This window comes from Eriocheir sinensis, chromosome 1, assembly GCF_024679095.1.
Source record: "Eriocheir sinensis breed Jianghai 21 chromosome 1, ASM2467909v1, whole genome shotgun sequence".
NCBI lineage: Eukaryota > Metazoa > Arthropoda > Malacostraca > Decapoda > Varunidae > Eriocheir > Eriocheir sinensis.
In genome coordinates, this window is record NC_066509.1 from 13855866 (window position 1) to 13874868 (window position 19003).

A 19003-nucleotide genomic window follows, 5' to 3' on the forward strand; every position below is an offset into this window, starting at 1 on the left:
GTGTGTGTGTGTGTGTGTGTGTGTCGAGGGGTGCCAAAAGCTCTCCGTCGCCTCCTTCTTCAATGTGATGACAATTGTTCTGCCTTTTTGTATCAGACTGTAAACTACGCCGATGCTTAGCTTGTATACAAATAAATGTGTATGTGTGTGTGTGTGTGTGTGTGTGTGTGTGTGTGTGTGTGTGTGTGTGTGTGTGTTCTTACCTATGTTCTCACCTGTTTATATATTTACGAGACGAGTCAAGCTTTGTGTGTGTGTGTGTGTGTGTGTGTGTGTGTGTGTGTGTGTAATTAATCGCATCTTGTATAGTGATGTGGTGGAAGTGGTTTTCGACAAGTATCTTTTTTTTTTATTGTGAGTGTGCATCAAATACATGTTTAGGTATTCCATCACCAATTCCAGTTTGTGTTCGGCAAAATGACAAAAATGTACATACTCGCACCCCACTACAAAATTATTAATACGTTTCCAGCGCTGGCCATATTGTGAATTATCCCCACCTTGCTGACCCAAATTTATTCCAATATATATTTTATTAGTTTTTCATTACTGCTGCATTTTCACATCGCATGACCGGCCATTCCCCCAAAAAAGTGTGTGCAACGATTCGCTATTTTATGACAGTGTTGCAACCTCCCAATCACTGACGACCTGGAATGACAGTCCTGTGTGCCGAGGAAGCCTGTGCCATTTTGTTTACGCTCTATGTACCGATTTCTAAGGTTCAAAGGCTCGGGAGAAGTGACTGGAGAAATAATTATGTTCCATTTATTTTCTTTGTTTCAACTTTCCAATCGTTGACGACCTGGTATACTACTTGATGTGCCGAGACTTGTGATACTTTGTATGTTGCATGTATCGACTTCAATGTTCAAAGGTTTGGGAGGAGAAAAGCCTGTGTGAACAAGTCAGAGCCAACTTAGGAGGAGTGTGTGATCAAGTCTTAGCCAGCTTGTATCTTAGGCTCATATGACATAAGACCTTGCGTGAACAATAATAACGAATCGTTTATATCATTATTTGTGCCTATAGTCCGTTCCATAGAGTGTCAGACTTGATATTCACTTAATGGCTATATCTTCGTTCTTTTAACTCTTTAGTTGACCTGCTTCTCGCATTAGCATGAAGTGACCCGCTCCGTTTCATCTTAACATTACAGTAATTATCAATTAGTTATGACGTTGGCAAGAAAAAGGCAGGTTGATTTTAGTTTTTATTTTATTTTCTAGGTGAAAATTTAATAATGTGCTGTAACAGCGATGCGGCCGAAACTGTTACCAAATTTGGAGCACCGTTTTTTGTCAGAGTTGCTGGAACAGAGTATAGTTTTTTTTCTGTAGCATTCTTTTATTAGTGCTTTTCAAATTAAGTCATATGAGCTAAAGACAAAGCCCACTGGAAGACTGTCTGTATAGGCCTCGGGAAGGAGTGACGGAAGAGAAATCTGTTCGCATATTTATCGAGTCCTTCACTGCCTGGAAGGCCCGCCTGTCCCCTCACACCCGCTCTCAGGGCTCTCGGCCGAAATGGCGTTATTGTTTCGTATTTGAACTATACTCTGTTCACATTAATTAGGCAAAGCAGTCCCTCCCCTATCCCTCATTGAGTGTATATCCTTGGCGAGCCCCCAAGCACACCACGCCCCCCTTCCAACTCAGACTGCATATGATTGGTGGATCCTGAGAAATGTTAAATCGTATTGATGTATTATGTATTATGCATGTATTGGGTATTGGTGGGCTGCCGTGGATTGGGTTAATTTGCCAGGTTAACTTGAACAGAGAATAGTCGCCGTCAACCAACGAAATAGTCCCTCAAGCCCCGCCCCTTCCTGGAGGTGTCGCTGATTGGATGTTCTTTGTGTATATTTGATAGAAAAAAGATACCTAAGACATAGAATTATATAACAAGGTAATTTCGTAAGAGGCAGAAGTTGACAGTAGGGTTAAAGATGACATCTAGTGGGTGCAGGGTGAGGGGAGGGGCGGGGCGTCGGGGGTAAGACGGCTGAAGGTAACTGGAAGGAGGTTGTTTGTGCCAGTGGGTGCGCATCGTTTCAAAGAGTTTTCGTATCAGGAAGAAAACTCTGAAGAACATTGAGATGAAGTATATAACTAAATATTGTTGCAATAATTAAGAAAAAAATTGTGGAAAGACAGATGCTAAGAATGTGTGGGTTGGAATAGCAGAAGCATATCACTGCGTGTATGCAAGTTTTCGTACGCACACCTCAACACATATATCATTTAATTTCAAGGTCATTATATTTATATGGCAATAAGACAGAGAGTAACGAAAGTATAACTGCTATTTTGTGTGAATGTCGATGTCTTGAGAAGCATAATAATATAGTGCATAATATTCTTTTATGCGCCAAAACTGAAAGTATCCGATATTGCTTGTTGCGTTGTTGAATGATCTAATTGGAATTGGGCGGATGGAATAGGGAACGTACGCTAACACAAGCAAGGTTTAAGTATTTCGTCTGCGTACCGTTTGATATTGTGTGAGTACGTCTTGGCGAACACACCGTAAGAGAAGTGTGGTAAGCATCTCCTGCATCACGGTTTGATCTTATTCGAGCACGTAGTAGAGAACGTATCATTTTTTATTAATACAAACAAAGATTAATCAAGCATCTCTCTTGCATAATGTTTCCATCGTGTGCGGGTACGTGTTTGTGTTTTCGAACGTACTCTTATATGTAAAAGCAAGGTTTGAGCATCTCTTGTATGACCTGTTCTGATGAGTGATCGGCAACGCAGACAGCCAACGACTTGCTGCCGACGAGCGACGAGCCGGTTCATCTATTTCCCTGTTGCGACATTCTAGTGAAGTGAGCCAATTCATGCCTGTCGTTTTTTAAGCTACTTCCTTGACACACCACGTGGAGTTTAGTTTTTATATATACAATGTACGGTTTACTGAATGTGCTGTAAATAAATGTGTCCTTTTTTTACAGTTCATGCTTTAATTTTAATCCCTCCCCCCCCCCCCCCACACACACACACACACACACACACGCCCACACACACACATACACACACACACACACACACACACACACTGCCAACACCATTACCTGATAACATTTAGAGTGTCATAATTTTAATCCTGCTACTTCACTTACTGATACGGCTGGAAGTTTAGATTATTGATAATGCACCTCAATATTAATATAAAATCAACGGATTAATCCATACTTCCTTCATACTTGACTATATGTACAGCTGCTCTCTCTCCCTCATTGATTTTTTTTTTAACTTCACTTTTAAAACGATCAAATTAAGGACACGTATCACTCGAGCATTACTTTTTTTCTGATTTCCACGTAGGATCTCTCTCTCTCTCTCTCTCTCTCTCTCTCTCTCTCTCTCTCTCTCTCTCTCTCTCTCTCTCTCTCTCTCTCTCTCTCTGACAAGGTAGTTACCCTGCGCGCGCATACACACGCGCACACACACCCGCGCCACCATTCTTGGTGTGAGGGTCAACGAGGGATCGTGTATTACCCGCCGCTCAACACTTCATAAGGTAAGTAAATTCTTATCAAAATGCCTAAAATAAAGGTGCACGATCAATAACAACAAACCGCCTCTGATATACTTGTTAGAACGCCGGGTCAGTCAGCAAGCAACCCACACAGCTATTCAGGCTTTTTCTCGGATTGGCAGATAAATGTAATAATTATTAGGTTAAGATTCGTTTTAGGTCCGTGCCAGTATCTCATTACCTACCTTATGAAACCTCAGTATCTCTTCATATATCTTTTCTACAAACCTTCAACAGTCATGGAAACGCTTTGAAAATCCAATTCAAGGACTTTTTATTTACTCTTGAAAATAGGGGATAATGTTTACGAAAGCGCGTCGCCTCCTCTGCTGGCCGCGGCGACGCTGCAGCGGGTGTTGCGAGAAATACCTCCTTGCTGAAATAAGTCACATATACATGAGGGGGGGTCGAGGGGGGCGCAGCACCCCCGTTAGTAGGTCGTAAAGTTCGGTTGGAGTAGTTTAAATATGCTCCCCGACCCTAAGCCCTCTGCGAGCTATTTTGCGGCTGCGGCGGCTGCAGCGTCGGTAGAGGAGGCGACGCGCTTTCGTAAACATTATCCCCTATTTTCAAGAGTAAAAAAAAATCCTTGAATTGGATTTTCAAAGCGTTTCCATGACTGTTGAAGATTTGTAGAAAAGATATATGGGTAAAGATTCGTATTAGGTCCGTGCCAGTATCTCATAATCTACCTTATGAAACATCAGTATCTCTTCATATATCTTCTCTACAAACCTTCAACAGTCATGGAAACGCTTTGAAAATCATATTCAGGGACACTTTTTTTTTACTCTTGAAAATAGGGGATAATGTTTACGAACGCGCGTCGCCTCCTCTGGTGGCCGCGGCGACGCTGCAGCCGCCTCAGCCGCAAAATATTTAAACTACTCCAACCGAACTTTACGACCTACTAACGGGGGGGGCTGCGCCCCCCTAGACCCCCCCTTCTAACCAGCCCCCCCCCTGGACCCCCCCCCTCATGTATATGTGACTTATTTCAGCAAGGAGGTATTTCTCGCAACACCCGCTGCAGCGTCGCCGCGGCCAGCAGAGGAGGCGACGCGCTTTCGTAAACATTATCCCCTATTTTCAGGAGTAAAAAAAAAAGTTATTGAATTGGATTTCCAAAGCGTTTCCATGACTGTTGAAGGTTTGTAGAAAAGATATATGAAGAGATACTGAGGTTTCATAAGGTAGGTAATGAGATACTGGCACGGACCTAAAACGAATCTTAACCGATATATGAAGAGATACTGATGTTTCATAAAGTAGATTATGAGATACTGACACGGACCTAATACGAATCTTTACCAATTATTATGATATGGGTTCTACTATGAACTATTATACTATGGGTAGGTGAATGGTAGGTACTTGGGGAAAGTGGTGAATGGTCGAACTACCTCATAACCCTGCGAGGGATTAAGTGCTTGTTTTAGCCTCGTTACGGCGCATTGCGAAGACCGAACTTATTGCTGGTGTGTTGTGCTCATTGATGTGCTTTCTTCTTTACGCGTTAGTACCTATTTTTTTCGCTCGTAAGAGGTTGGCGATTCTCGTGTTGATAGTAGTAGTGACAGTCATCGATCGAACAATTTTGTTTGTCCGCATATGTAAAGTTTTTTTTTTCAAACATTCAGTCAGTTTCTAGAGAAATCAAAAAAGGATATGGGCATCAAAAACGCGTCAAACCTCAGATTCGCACAGCATGAACTAACGCAGCAAATAAAGCGAACAATGTTGGGCTTCATTAATAGAAACTTTTCATTCATGAATAAAGATTTCATACAAACACTGTAAAATAGATTAGAGACCCCACTTAGAATAGGTAGTAGAATTTTGGTCTCCTCGCCATGCTAAGGACATTGCAAAACTAGCAGATTCAACGTATTAGGCCAACAAAGAACTCTTCCTTGCGCAACAAACCGTGCGGTGAAATGACCATCTCGAGCAACACACTACGCTCTTGGGTTTCACGCCACACATTTCGTAATCGAACATCCTATTTTTTGTTCCAACTTGAAAAACCTGACACTTACCTGTATTAAAGAGCATCTCCCGACCAAGCTGAAACTGTATACAAGTTTTCTTGGAGACTTTGCTTGTCTATAGGTCAGAGAGAGAGAGAGAGAGAGAGAGAGAGAGAGAGAGAGAGAGAGAGAGTTTACATAAACATTCAAACCACAGAGACATGGTCCAGACTAGGTGGTCTGTACTTAGAACTAAGTGAAACTACAAGACAAATGACAGTTTCTGCTACAGTGAATGTCGGGTCAGCACATAAAAGGAATGGTTCAATTTTCATGACCCTTTAATACAAAGTTGAGACTCATAAAAAGGCTTCAGACAAAATATCAAGCCATTCTATTTTTTTTTTTTATTGATTATTAATTTTAAAAAATGATAAAGCTTTACCTAATACTCATATTGTATATTTCAAAAGCTCATTTTAAATAAGACTTCTATATCTATCAAACGGTCTGGGTAAGGTTTGTAATATTGATAACTTTTTTAAGATATAAGCAATAAAAAAAAATTCAGGTATACTTTTTTTTAAATATGATTAACTTGCCAGGCCTAAATCTTCTGCATATCATACTCTGCAAAATAAACTTAACAAATTTAAAATTGGTTAAACATAAAAAAAACTTACTTATTACTCAAAGAAGCATCAAAACCAGTCAAAAAAGTATATTCGAGAAAACGGCCCTCAAACTTTGGTCAAGATTTACTCCTATAACAATCAACTTCACAGAAAATCATACTTAATAAGTTTTATAGCTCTTTTAATGTAGTTTCCAAAATAATACAGATCAAAAATTTGTCAATTAAAAAAGACACAGCATTTTTAATTCAAGTATCCAGAACGTTTTTCTGTGGCGCCTGTTGAAATAAAGGGTAATGTCATATTATATAATAAACTATATACAAATTAAAATAGAGCTCCATACTTTGTTTTAGGAGTATCAAACTCTTCCACACGGCCCAAGGAGTGATTTGATACGTGCGTTTTTTTTTTTTTTTTTTTTTTACCGGAATTTCCCCAGTAGGCCTACTCTCCAGTTGCTACCGTACTGTATGGTACCCTGCTAGTATCCACCAGGAACAGTCATTCTCCTTGTCTTTAAGTTAACTTTTCCTCTCTTTATCCTTCGTAGTGGTCTCTTGGCAGAGGTTGCTAGGAGTTCTTCTTGTAAGTCCAGTCCTCTTGCAGCAAACTCTCCTCCCCGGATCTCATCGAGAAGAGAACCAGCTTTGTACCCACAGTTGTGCTCCAGCGCTGCCATCCTGAATGCATACTGCACCTTCTTGCTGCCTTGAAACTTGACTTTCATGCTCATCTTCCTGAGTTTAAAATGGAACGATTCACTGATGTTCTGTGTACGTCCCTTGATGCTGTTCTTGGCTGTGATCATTTCTGCCACACTGACGCTGGAATTCTCAAACTATCTTTTCCCCCTTCACGCGAGGAAACAAGGTTTCGTGGACCAAACGGTATTCTCAGTGACGAGGAGTGTCTTTGATGCAGCGCGCGAAGCGGCGAGCGGGAAAAAAATGAACTAATTTCCTCTCTTGACGAAGAGGCGGTGAAGGCCCGCTCTTCGCTAATATCTTCGCACATTCAATGCTTTATTACAAAAAAAAATTCATGTTCCTGTATTATTAATTGGATATAAGAACAATTTAAATTTTCTAGGCCTTATATAAAAAGTCATACAATGCGAGAAACAATATTTTTTTTCTGTTTATTCAAGACTTCACGGTTCCTATGATAATTTAAGTCAACACTGGAAAGCACCTCTGCCCCGTCCTTCAGTCTCAACTGTTCTCTTTTTTGAGCGTTTGTAGGGCGGGCACTTCGAACCATAAGCATGAATTAAAATTGCTGGGATGAATTTTAAAGTGACGGACTAACAGGCTTTGGCCTCCGGGCGCTTGTTTCCCAAGTCTGTATGAATATGTGGTGGTATGTGATACTTTGTGCTTGGCTTCGCACAGCCAATCTCCAAACTCGTGACGTCACCTGTGGGTGGAGCTTAGCAAAGCTCAGCAATATAGATGATACCATTTTCCACCCACTGATAGGAGCTCTTAAGGCTAGTTAAAAATATATTTACAAGGGAGAAATAACGAAGGGAGAAAGAGATGTCTCATGGAACAGGAGGAGAATAAAGAAAATAAAAGCAGTTTATTCTAACGACGTCTCCTAAGCTCCGCCCACAGCCAACGGTATGAGATGAAAGCGAAGCAAACATACCCACGGGTACCAACCAATTAAATGCATCAATGTAAAATTTCTGCTATATATAATGTATGTCATTGTATCAAGCACTGTTTGCATAAATATTAGCCACACTATATAATCCATTATAGAAATGTACCTAAATTGCATTAAGGTTTCGGTTTTCAACGTTTGTTTGATTTGCTGTAGTACCAACACTACACGGAAAGATAGCTTCGAAGGGGGAAAACAATTAAGGACTGCGCATACCTTTCAACGGAAACACACACTCTAAGCGACGCTTCGACGAAAAGGGAAGAGCTTCACTTCACTAGCCCAACATATCGCACATCAACCAGAACGAGTTTGGTTTTGGATAGAGTAAGAAAAATTATGAAAAAAAATAAACCAAAATCTTCACTACATGATATGGCAACGCTCCCATTCAGCTGATCCATTTAAATCCCTGTCGGGACATTTAAATACGCGCCATATAAGAAATAAGCATACGCCTGGCATTGCTGATGCCTGCAGCTACCTATACATGCCAGAATCTAGAATCGACTTCGTGAATCATTTTTGGTATCTGAATGCTATGCAATCCCCTTAAGGTTAAGGAAATGGCGGTCGAGTTTGTTTTAAATGGGTCAATCGTACCGACTGAATCATTGAAGGCGGGGTGTTATTCCCTTCTCGTGCTACAAAGCCGGTGATGAAAACTTAATTTGGTCTGATTTTTATTAGTTTGATTTTGTTTTGTTCCATTATTTCTTGTTTTGAGTCGTGTCATCGATCATAAATAATTTTAATTTGTCAACATTTGTGAAACAATAGAGTATTTTGAAACATTTCAAGAGAAGACATATTTAGAGATGAGAGCCTTCCTTCGTAAGGTTTGTTGCGTAAGATCATCTTATTTGCCCCGCGCTGAACTCCTAATTTTGCAATGTCACTCGCATGGTGGGGAGACCAGAACTGCGCTGAATATTCTATATAGGGTTTAACTAAACTCTTGTAGGCTACAGTTGAATCCTTATTACTGAATGAAAAGTTTATATCAATGGAATCCAACATTTTGTTCGCTTTATTCGCTGCATCAATGCATAACTCCGAGAATTTAAAGTCTGACGCAATTTTTGTACCTAGGTCTTAACACATACTATACACACCACGTATTTCATAATCGAACCTGCTATTTTTTTTTTCCAATTGTCACCCATCTACACCAAAAGGCATCTCCAAACTATCAGAGATGAGATTTTTAGAGATTAAATTAATCAATAAAATGCACCGGGGAAGCGGATCAAACAAGTAGTAATGATAAAATAACGAACTATTTTAACCCATGCACCTCTGTAATTTTGTGTATTTTATGCCCAACACTCAGCGCCAAGTTGTGTCACGGCCTCCACGCCTGTTCGGATGTCTGGAGAAAGCGTCAGTGCCATGGAGGAGGCGCGGGGAGAGGGGAAGGAGACCACGGGTGAGGTAAGGAGACCAGCTGTCATGGCGATGTTTATATACTGAAAGTCTATATACATTTTAGTTATTTAGTTATTTCCCTTACTACTACTAATTTATAAGGGATAGCAGGGCGTCTAGTAGTAGTTGTGGCAATGGTGGGGTGGCAGTAGTAAGTTCTTTATTAGTGTTTGTTGCAAGAAAATGGGGCAATGTATTTTATGACTGGATCTGGGTTCAATTTTCTTTCACCTTTAAAGTTTATTTAGGTCAAAATGAATGTGGAAATAGCAATGAAAAGTACATCTTTTTTTTTTAATGTTTGTCATATCGTGTTCTGAACAGAACTCGCGCACGCAGCCCCCCGCACCCACACCATTTCAGTGACTAATACAGCGACGATAAGTTATTATCCGTTAGATTTAGGTGGGGTTCTGTTAGTTGATTATTGGTCCAGAATAACTTGTTTAATGAAAAACACATTTTAACTAGATTATTGGAGATGATGACAAGCATTACTTAGACCCAGGGTGGATTATGCAGTAGTAGTATGATTCTCGTACTAAAAAAAAAACATAGATAAGACCTAAAGAATATAAAGAGCAGTAAAGAGCTGGTTTAAGCATATAACAGACAACGTACCAGCAGATAAGACTGGAAAAGTTAGGGCTGCCGTCCTCAAAGAAGAGGTGACAATTGCAGTGTCCAGGGTGGCGAAGGGTGTGTACAGTACATAGAGGATCTGCTTGTATGGGATAGGTAGCCTAAGCAGCTACAGGATGTGAAAAGAAATTCAATTATTCAGATGCACGAATCAATGGAACAGCCTGGATAAAAAGGTTGTCCACTCAATAAACTTAAATGATTTTAAAGCAAGTTTGACAGATTGAGACTCAGACAGAACGTGCCAATTACTTTACTTCCCTTCCTCTTTACTTGCCCCTCCTCTCCACATCCTCCTGCTCTCAGCCTGCCTTGCCTCAAATACCATATTGTTCTCTCAAAGCCAGCAGCCTCATCATGCAAAGCCATACACTGCAATGCCTTACCTTACCTTCTATTCCTTACTTTCTTATTCTTCTTTGCCTCATCTTCTTACCGTTAATCATACCTCCAACCCTTTCCCATACCTTTCAAACCGAATCATCCGTCATTTTCAAATCGAATCATCCGTCATATTTTCAAACCGAATCATCCGTCACTGGAACAATCTTCCTTCAGAATTAGTAAATGCGAATACCATCAACTCCTTCAAATATAGAATCGACCGTCACTTCGCTGCGTCAGGAGTGAACGGAATATCGAGGTGCTTTTCATCTGCTCCTCAATGTCGAGGTGCTTTCATCTGCTCCCCAGGCCCCAAGTGGCTATCGAGCACATTAAATCACCAAAGCGGGCAATCTCGTAATGACCCAGTAGGCTTTCTGTTGCCTGCATTTCAATGTTTCCATATTTCCATCTTCTTTCCTCCACGTTCCCTATTCCTTACATTGATGGCACATAACAGCATAAATGCTGAACTACGGAGCAGGTGTGTTGTGGAATGGGTTGTGAATATGTAATATAGCATGGGAGCCGGGTGAGGTGCTAAGCCGTAAATTGAGAAATGCCACCATTGTGCCACTGTGAAAACGGAAAGGAAGTTATAAGGGAAGAAATGTACTCAGTGCGATAGGTAAGATATATGGAAAGGTTTCAAATAATAGGAAGGTTTTAAAGTAGAGGATGAAAATATCCTTAAAAAAAATGGCAATGAACCTGAGAAACGGGAGGGAACGTGTGGATAGAAGTTGAACTGCACTGAAAATGATGGTTGAAAAGTACCAAGAGAAGGATAGGAAGCTGTTTGTGGAGAAGGCCTGTGACAAGGCTGACGGGAAGAGTTTTTAGAATGTCTTGGATGTATATAGTGTGTGAGAGCATTTCCTAAGGGGATCGAATCTTTCCACAAGGATGCCGGTGCCTCTGTAAGCTTGGATGGGAAGGGAGTTTTGCGGTTGGCATGGGTGTGAGACCGGGATGTTTAGCTAGGGCTGTTTGTTTAAATGTATGGTTGTATAAGGGAAGTGAAACCCAAAGTAAAGGAGTTGAGCACAAGGATGAAAATAAGTGGTATGAGCAATCCAGGGTGACAGGCCTATTTGCAGCTTGGAGTTTTAGTCACTTTTAGGCAAAAAGTCACTGCAGAAGATTGTGGATGAACTTGACAGGGTGTGTAAGAGGAGGAAGATGGAAGTAAATGTTGGAAAGAATAGGTTACGGTATTTGAGTATAAATGTAGTAGTCATTAAAAAGATAAGATTAAGAAAACTAAGTTACTTGGTTCAGATAGATATTTTCTCGCATGTATTAAAGAAAGCTAGGGATAAAATTTCCAAACCGTTGGCCAGCATTTAAAAATCTCAACACCAGAATAGAATGGAAAAAGCCAAATGCTGTGCCTGTGCTCATGGAGGTAGAATTGGTGGAGTCGACACGGCCCGCTAATCCCATTCATTGAGGCGAAGCTGACGAACTGTCAAATTTACGGCCAAAAGATGGGGGATATGCCCGGCCCGGTTGAGAACTCACGCCCACTACCTCCAGACCCCGTCTCATCCATTATGATGGTGGTGTTTTTTATCACCGTTCATTTATTGATGTGGTATATATTTCAAAAATACCTTTTATATTACCAAGATATTTTTGTAAAACTTAAAGGATAGACATAACTTGAAAACCTCACTTCCAAGACCTCACTTATAAATAGGACTTGGCTGCAGCTTTATCTGAATTAAAAATGTCTACTACGATCAATCCATACAGCGGCGGAAATCAAGACCTCGTAGGCCTCTCGTAGGCCTTGCGGAAAACCAGGTGGGCGAGCCTGGCCGAGCCCAGTAAGAGGGAGCCTGACCTGACAACACCTGACACCTGGCCATAAAAATGACAGCTCAGGCGGATTTACTTAATTGGGCTGATGGCTACTCCACCAATTTTACCTCCATGGCTGTGCTGGTATCTAAGAGGGGGGGGGGATTAATATAAAATGTCAAATTATAGGAAAATTGTCATTTATTGTTAGAATTATCTGTGACCATCTAGAAATATAACTTGATCAATGGCTTCCAGCATGGGTTCATTAAAGGTAAATCTTGTCTAATGATTACTAAACAAGAAATGTAACCATACTGTAAATAAATCAAGCAGATGTAGTTCATCACTGACAAATACAGCAGCCTAGGTGTAGGAAAAAATAACCTCCAAAGTAACTTTTTTTTTTTTTTTTTTACAGCAAAGGAGACAGCTCAAGGGCACAAAAAAGTAAACATTAATAAAAAAAAAAGCCCGCTACTCGCTGCTCCTAAAAAGAATCCAAAGAGGTGGCCGAAAGATAAGTCAGTTTCGGGAGGAGAGGTGTCCTGATACCCTCCTCTTGAAAGAGTTCAAGTCGTAGGCAGGAGGAAATACAGATGAAGGAAGATTGTTCCAGAGTTTACCAGCGTGAGGGATGAAAGAGTGAAGATGCTGGTTAACTCTTGCATAAGGGGTTTGGACAGTATAGGGATGAGCATGAGTAGAAAGTCGAGTGCAGCGGGGCCGCGGGAGGGGGGGAGGCATGCAGTTAGCAAGTTCAGAAGAGCAGTCAGCGTGGAAATATCGATAGAAGATAGAAAGAGAGGCAACATTGCGGCGGAATTTAAGAGGTAGAAGACTATCAGTATGAGGAGAGCTGATGAGACGAAGAGCCTTTGCCTCCACTCTGTCCAGAAGAGCTGTGTGAGTGGAGCCCCCCCACATGAGATTCATACTCCATACGAGGGCAGACAAGGCCCTGTATATGGACAGCAACTGTGCAGGGAGAAGAACTGGCGGAGACGGTACAGAACGCCCAGCCTCGAGGAAGCTGATTTAGTAAGAGATGAGATATGAAGTTTCCAGTTGAGATTTTGAGTTAAGGATAGACCGAGGATGTTTAGTGTTGAGGAAGGTGATAGCTGGGTGTTGTCAAAGAATAGGGGATAGTTGTTTGGAAGATTGTGTCGAGTGGATAGGTGGAGAAACTGTGTTTTGAGGCGTTAAGGACACCAGGTTCTTCTTGCCCCAATCGGAAATAATAGTAAGGTCTGAGGCTAAGCGTTCTGCAGCCTCCAGCCTTGAGTCGTTAAGTTCCTGAAGGGTGGGTCTTCTATTAAAAGAAGTTGAATAATGCAGAGTGGAATCATCGGCGTAGGAATGGATAGGACAGTTCGTTTTGGAAAGAAGATCATCAATGAACAACAGAAAAGAGTGGGAGATAGGACAGAACCCTGTGGGACACCACTGTTAATAGATTTAGGGAAGAACAGTGACCGTCTACCACGGCAGAAATAGAACGGTCAGAAAGGAAACTGGAGATAAAGGTACAGAGAGAAGGATAGAAACCGTAGGAGGGTAGTTTAGAAAGCAAAGATTTGTGCCAGACCCTATCAAAAGCTTTTGATATGTCCAGCGCAATAGCAAAAGTTTCACCGAAACGGCTAAGAGAGGATGACCAAGAGTCAGTTAAGAAGGCTAGGAGATCACCAGTAGAACGCCCATGGAACCCATACTGGCGATCAGATAGAAGGTCAGAAGTGGAAAGGTGCTTTTGAATCTTACGGTTAAGGATTGATTCAAAAGCTTTAGATAGACAAGAAAGTAAAGCAATAGGACGGTAGTTTGAGGGATTGGAGCGGTCACCCTTCTTAGGTACAGGCTGTGTGAAGGCATACTTCCAGCAAGAAGGAAAGGTAGATGTTGACAGGCAGAGGCGAAAGAGTTTGACCAGGCAGGGTGACAGCACGGAGGCACAGTTTTAAGGACAATAGGAGGCACTCCATCAGGTCCATAAGCCTTCTGAGGATTGAGGCCAGAGGGCATAGAAAACATCATTTTGAAGAATCTTTATAACAGGCATAAAGGAGTCAGAGGGGGATGAGTAGGAGGAATATGCCCAGAATCGTCCAGAGTGGAGTTTTAGAAAAGTTTGAGAGAATAGATCAACCTTAGATAAAGATGAGACGGCAGTGTTGCCGTCAGGACTGAGGAGTGGAGGGAAAGATGAAAAAGTGAAGTTGGAGGAGATGTTTTTGGCTAGATGCCAGAAGTCACGGGAAGAGTTAGAGAAAGCAAGGTTTTGACATTTTCTATTAATGAAAGAATTTTTGGTTAGTCGGAGAATAGATTTGGCACGATTTCGGGCAGAAATGTAAAGTTCATAATTAGCATTAGTTTGAAGGCTCTGGTATCTTTTGTGAGCTACCTCTCTATCATTGACAGCACGAGAACAAGCGTGATTAAACCAAGGCTTTTTAGCGTGAGGAGTAAAGAAAGAACGAGGAATGTATGCCTCCATTCCAGAGACAATCACCTCTGTGATGCGCTGAGCACAAACAGAGGGGTCTCTATCCTGGAAGCAATAATCATTCCACGGGAAATCGGAAAAGTACATCCTCAGGTCGTCCCACCGAGCTGAAGCAAAATGCCAGAAGCATCGCCTCTTCGGTGGGTCCAGAGGATGTACAGGAGCGATAGGACAGGATGCAGAAATAAGATTGTGATCGGAGGAGCCCAACGGAGAGAACAGTTTGACAGAATAAGCAGAAGGGTTTGAGGTAAGGAAGAGGTCTAGAATGTTGGGCCGATCTCCAAGACGGTCAGGAATACATTAGATAAGTTCTTGGTCACATCAGCTGCAAAAAGGATTTTGGTGTGTGACTAAAAATCACTCTGCAAATAGTCTTGAGCTTTATTTCTAGAAGTGTTAGCAACTGGACCAAATAAATTATCCTCAAAGTGTATCTGGGTCCAGTTGGTGTTCATTTTTGGTGCCACTCTTACAAGTTGTATAGATTCCCTCGAGGCAATACATAGAAGAATGACCAATATGATCCAAGTACTACTTGGAAATTTATACCATATAAAGAGAGGATTTGATGAGATAGATTTGTGGCAACAAGTGAACCAGATGGCTGACATTAAGATTCAAAAGTTACAATTATTTATAGTTTTCTCCTTCAGAGGTAATTCTTTTATTCCCCGTATTTCAAGTCTAAAGTAGTTTTGTATTCAAATATTTCAAGATTAAAAAGGGATGACTGTTCATCTATTACTTTTTCCACTTCAGATATTTGAAGTCAAAGGTAATATATTTTTTCAACTTAAAAGTTTTCCTCTGTTCATAAGTTTAGTACAGTAAAACCTCTAAATAAGCAAAATATTTCTTTAATGGCAGTTTCAAGTTACATAATTACTTGTTTTAATAAATATGCAATTCAATATTGCAAATTCTATTAAATAAATAAAACATTTGTTGCCAGGTTTTATGCAACTTTGAGCATCTAGTGCCAAAAGACATTTATGGGTGTATCTTAGGTGTACTTAAAGTTTGCAGCTTACTGAACATAAGGTAATTAAGTTCTTTAGTGTTTATACACAAATCAAATTCTGTCATGCTATGTAAGCCAGCAAAACTAAACACATTTTCTCAGTCGAAGTCTAGGGAATCAATGATTCTTCAGGTGAAATCTCTCCTCCTCCAGCAGAATGGAACAGATGACCGCTGAAGTTTGACTGATGGATGGCTGGATTATCTTCCACCACTGTGTATACAAGGCATCTGTCTCACCATCCAGGGTGCTCGTTGGTGGTCTGCAACACCTGAAGGAATGTCACAAGCTTTGACTGAAACCACAGTTTGTTGAAGGATGGCTATGCTGGTAGGGCCCACAGTACAGCTCATCACACCACACTGAAAGCAGTAGCAATGTTGAAATTAAGACTAGTTCCCACTTCATCAGCAACAGTGAAATTAAAGAACATAATCAAGTAAGTGAACTTAACCTGGTAGCAGCGACAGGCCAAATTTTTGCAATGATACAAACCCCACAAAATGGATGATGCATAAACTGATCACAAATGCGTTGATATACATTATGAAATGGTTTGTGCGAGTAATAATTTCTTTTCACTTTTCTCGCTTAGAGGGCCCTTTAAGAAATGTGATCCCGCAGCTACCTGGTTAAAGATCTATGTTCGTTTCATATGTTTTCTGTAATGAGCTATTATTTGTGTTGGTAAATTTTAATAGATACTAGTGCAGACTTCTTGTCTATCAGGTATTTTGAACCAAGTAGTTTTTATTAGATGTACTTTAGGCCTAAAAATGCATATTTTCTATATATTCTTTTTTTTTAAGATTTTAGACTTATCAGTGATATTTGTCAATTTTATTGATAATTTTGCCAGTTTACTGCTATTACTGAAGAATTTTAACACTCACCTTAACTGGAATGTCAAGATAACATTCCATCACAATTTTTCATAAGTGGACGTAGGCAAGTCATATCAAACATAGCACTGATAACAGATAGACAACAAAAGTAACAGTGGCAACCCAGAGATTGTATAAGTCAGCGCAGGCAGAGGACCAGGTGTCGAGATGAAATCAAAGCTTTTGCTGGAGCAGATGGAGTACACTAATGTCAGATAAAGGTCGATAACAGTAGGAAATTCCTCTGTCCCACAGTGGACTTTTAATGGGTGATGATGATTGCTATAACTGTGCATGACCTCTGTGCTCATCTCAATTTTATTGGCCCCCCCCCCCCAGGTTTTCCTAACTACCCATTTATTGACTACCCCTAAAAAGGAGAATGAACAGCTGTGTATGATAACTACTACACCATGTAGTTGCCATTTTTGGCCAACTAAAATATACCCAAGTCTACACCTAGCCTATGTAAACATATAAAAAAATTATAAATAACACGACTCAAATAAGCCATTTACTGAAAAATCCCAGCTTTTGGCGACAGGCAGGATGCGAACGCATGTCCTCCTGGATGCGGCTGACTTTGTCAGATTGCTTCGTGTCGGCACAATTCCAGCCACAAAAATATCCCTCACTCAAAATTAGCAGTATTTTTTTTTGCATATCAACCATTATTATCTTTTTTTTTTTCAGTTAATCAACAGGGGCATACACCAGGAGGTGCATTGCCTCACCCACCCCACAATGACAAACCTGGGGCTAGTCTCCATGCAGGCCTTCCCATCCCAAGTATATTTGATTACAAGATCTAACAACTTGCTCAAGCCACAATATTTGTGGGTGTTCCCTCCTTCCCTCAGGATTCTCTTTCGGAAACAACCCTGTGAGCAGGGTCAGCTTTTGAGTACATGCCTGTATAGCCGGAGTTGGTGTTCATGGACCATGCAGGCAATAGGCCTCGAATCAGTCTCATGAAGTTAACACTAGTTTGACAGTCACTTCAGTGATATGATTCTGCATAAGCTATTTACAAAGACATCACTCTGCCTCCTCAAGTCACTATTCAGTGCCCATGTCTCAGCCATGCAAGTGTCGAAAAGTGATGGGGCAAAGACACAGTCTTACCTCATTTACATGTTCACAGGAGAGAGGCTGGACACACACACCCACACTTCACAGCACTTTCAGTCCCAGAGTAAGACCAATGGTCATCGCAGGAATCCCATGAGTCACAGCAGCTCTCTAGAGTGCTGCTTGATGCACTTGAATCAAGTGCCTTCCTGAGATCTGGCTGCAAGTATCCCTAGTCAAAACTAGTATCAGCACTCTTACAAGTACATGAAACACGAGGATATGATTATAGTTCACTAACTAGGCATGAACTTGGAACTGCTCAGGTCTCTGCAGCTTCGGCAGCTAGTTGCAGATGCACATGAACAATAGATGGGCAAGCACCTTGCCAAGCACACTGAGCAGTGTAATACTGCTGTAGTCGTTGCAGTCCCAGCTGTTTTCTTTCCAGATTGGGATGGCCAGTCCCCTCTAACAGGCAGGAGGAATGATGCCAGATTGCCATATGAAAGTGAAGACCACATGCAACCTGCAGATCATGGCCTCACCTTCAACTTTGAGCAGCTCCACACTGATGTTACAAATACCAGCTGCCTTTCCACCCATCAACCTTGCATATCCCAATGTCAACAGAGGATGGTCTTTCATCAATAGGTGGATCACCATCCACTGTTTGCAACTCAGCAGCTGAAGCTGCCCGTTCAGAGGGTTCACCTTGTATAACTGCTCAAAGTCCTCAGTCTAATGAGCCTTCTGCCCATCCATGTCTGACATAAGGCAACCATTTGTTGTTTGGATTTTGCTCACCTGAGAGGCAGGTTCAAAGAGTTTCTTCAGGGCTCATTTGGCAGGTTGGAAGAGTTTTATTTTTTTTATTTTATTTATATATTTATTTATTTTTTTTTTTACGTCTCCGCCTATTGCGCTGGTAGGCTTGCTTGAGGGGCCTGGATGGTAGTCGGCCCCAGCCCGTCATTGCGCAGGCAAGTATTTATAGTGGCGCCATCTTCTCTTGGCTCATGCTGCCCCCCGGAACTCCTTCTTCCTTCAGGACAGCATGTGGGTAGTTTTAAGCCACTCGGCGGTGACAAAAATCCGAGGTGGTAGCGTGGGGATTCGAACTCATGTTGTCCATCATGCGGTGAATGTGGGCCCAGCACGCTACCACTTCAGCCACCGCCTACCCATTTACATTGAAATGGCTCTAAACATCCTCAGCAAGCCTCCTGACAAGTTTCTCCTTGTGTCTGCCCAGGAGACCTCTAGTCCTATATGTGGCAGAGTCCAATATCAGACCCTATTTCCAGCAAGTCTGGCAGTGTGACTCCTCAAAATGATACAGCGTCTCCTTGAAGCAAAACCATTCCTCGAATTCAGATGCACTCCAGTGCACTCCTTTGTAGCTTGAAGAATTTCACGTCTGAAGG

General features: G+C 41.4%; 1 protein-coding gene and 1 long non-coding RNA gene across 11 annotated transcripts in view; both read left to right on the forward strand.

The window, feature by feature from the left end:
• The window catches only part of LOC126995228 (protein amalgam-like), a 79396-nt gene extending 76434 nt beyond the window's left edge, over positions 1–2962 (forward strand). For all 9 annotated transcript variants that reach the window (XM_050854641.1, XM_050854660.1, XM_050854714.1 and 6 more), the window contains one exon: positions 1–2962. This exon is cut by the window's left edge and continues 653 nt beyond it. The gene's annotated coding sequence lies outside the window, so the exon portion shown is untranslated.
• Positions 2963–3481: 519 nt separating this feature from the next.
• LOC126988876 (uncharacterized) lies at positions 3482–16826 on the forward strand. Of its 2 annotated transcripts, none has more exons than XR_007742835.1 (3): positions 3482–3531; positions 9159–9259; positions 15775–16826. It is a non-coding gene; the product is annotated as an uncharacterized LOC126988876 (long non-coding RNA). The 2 variants fall into 2 exon arrangements; XR_007743083.1 differs by having other exon boundaries at positions 15778–16826.
• The last annotated feature ends 2177 nt before the right edge of the window (positions 16827–19003 follow it).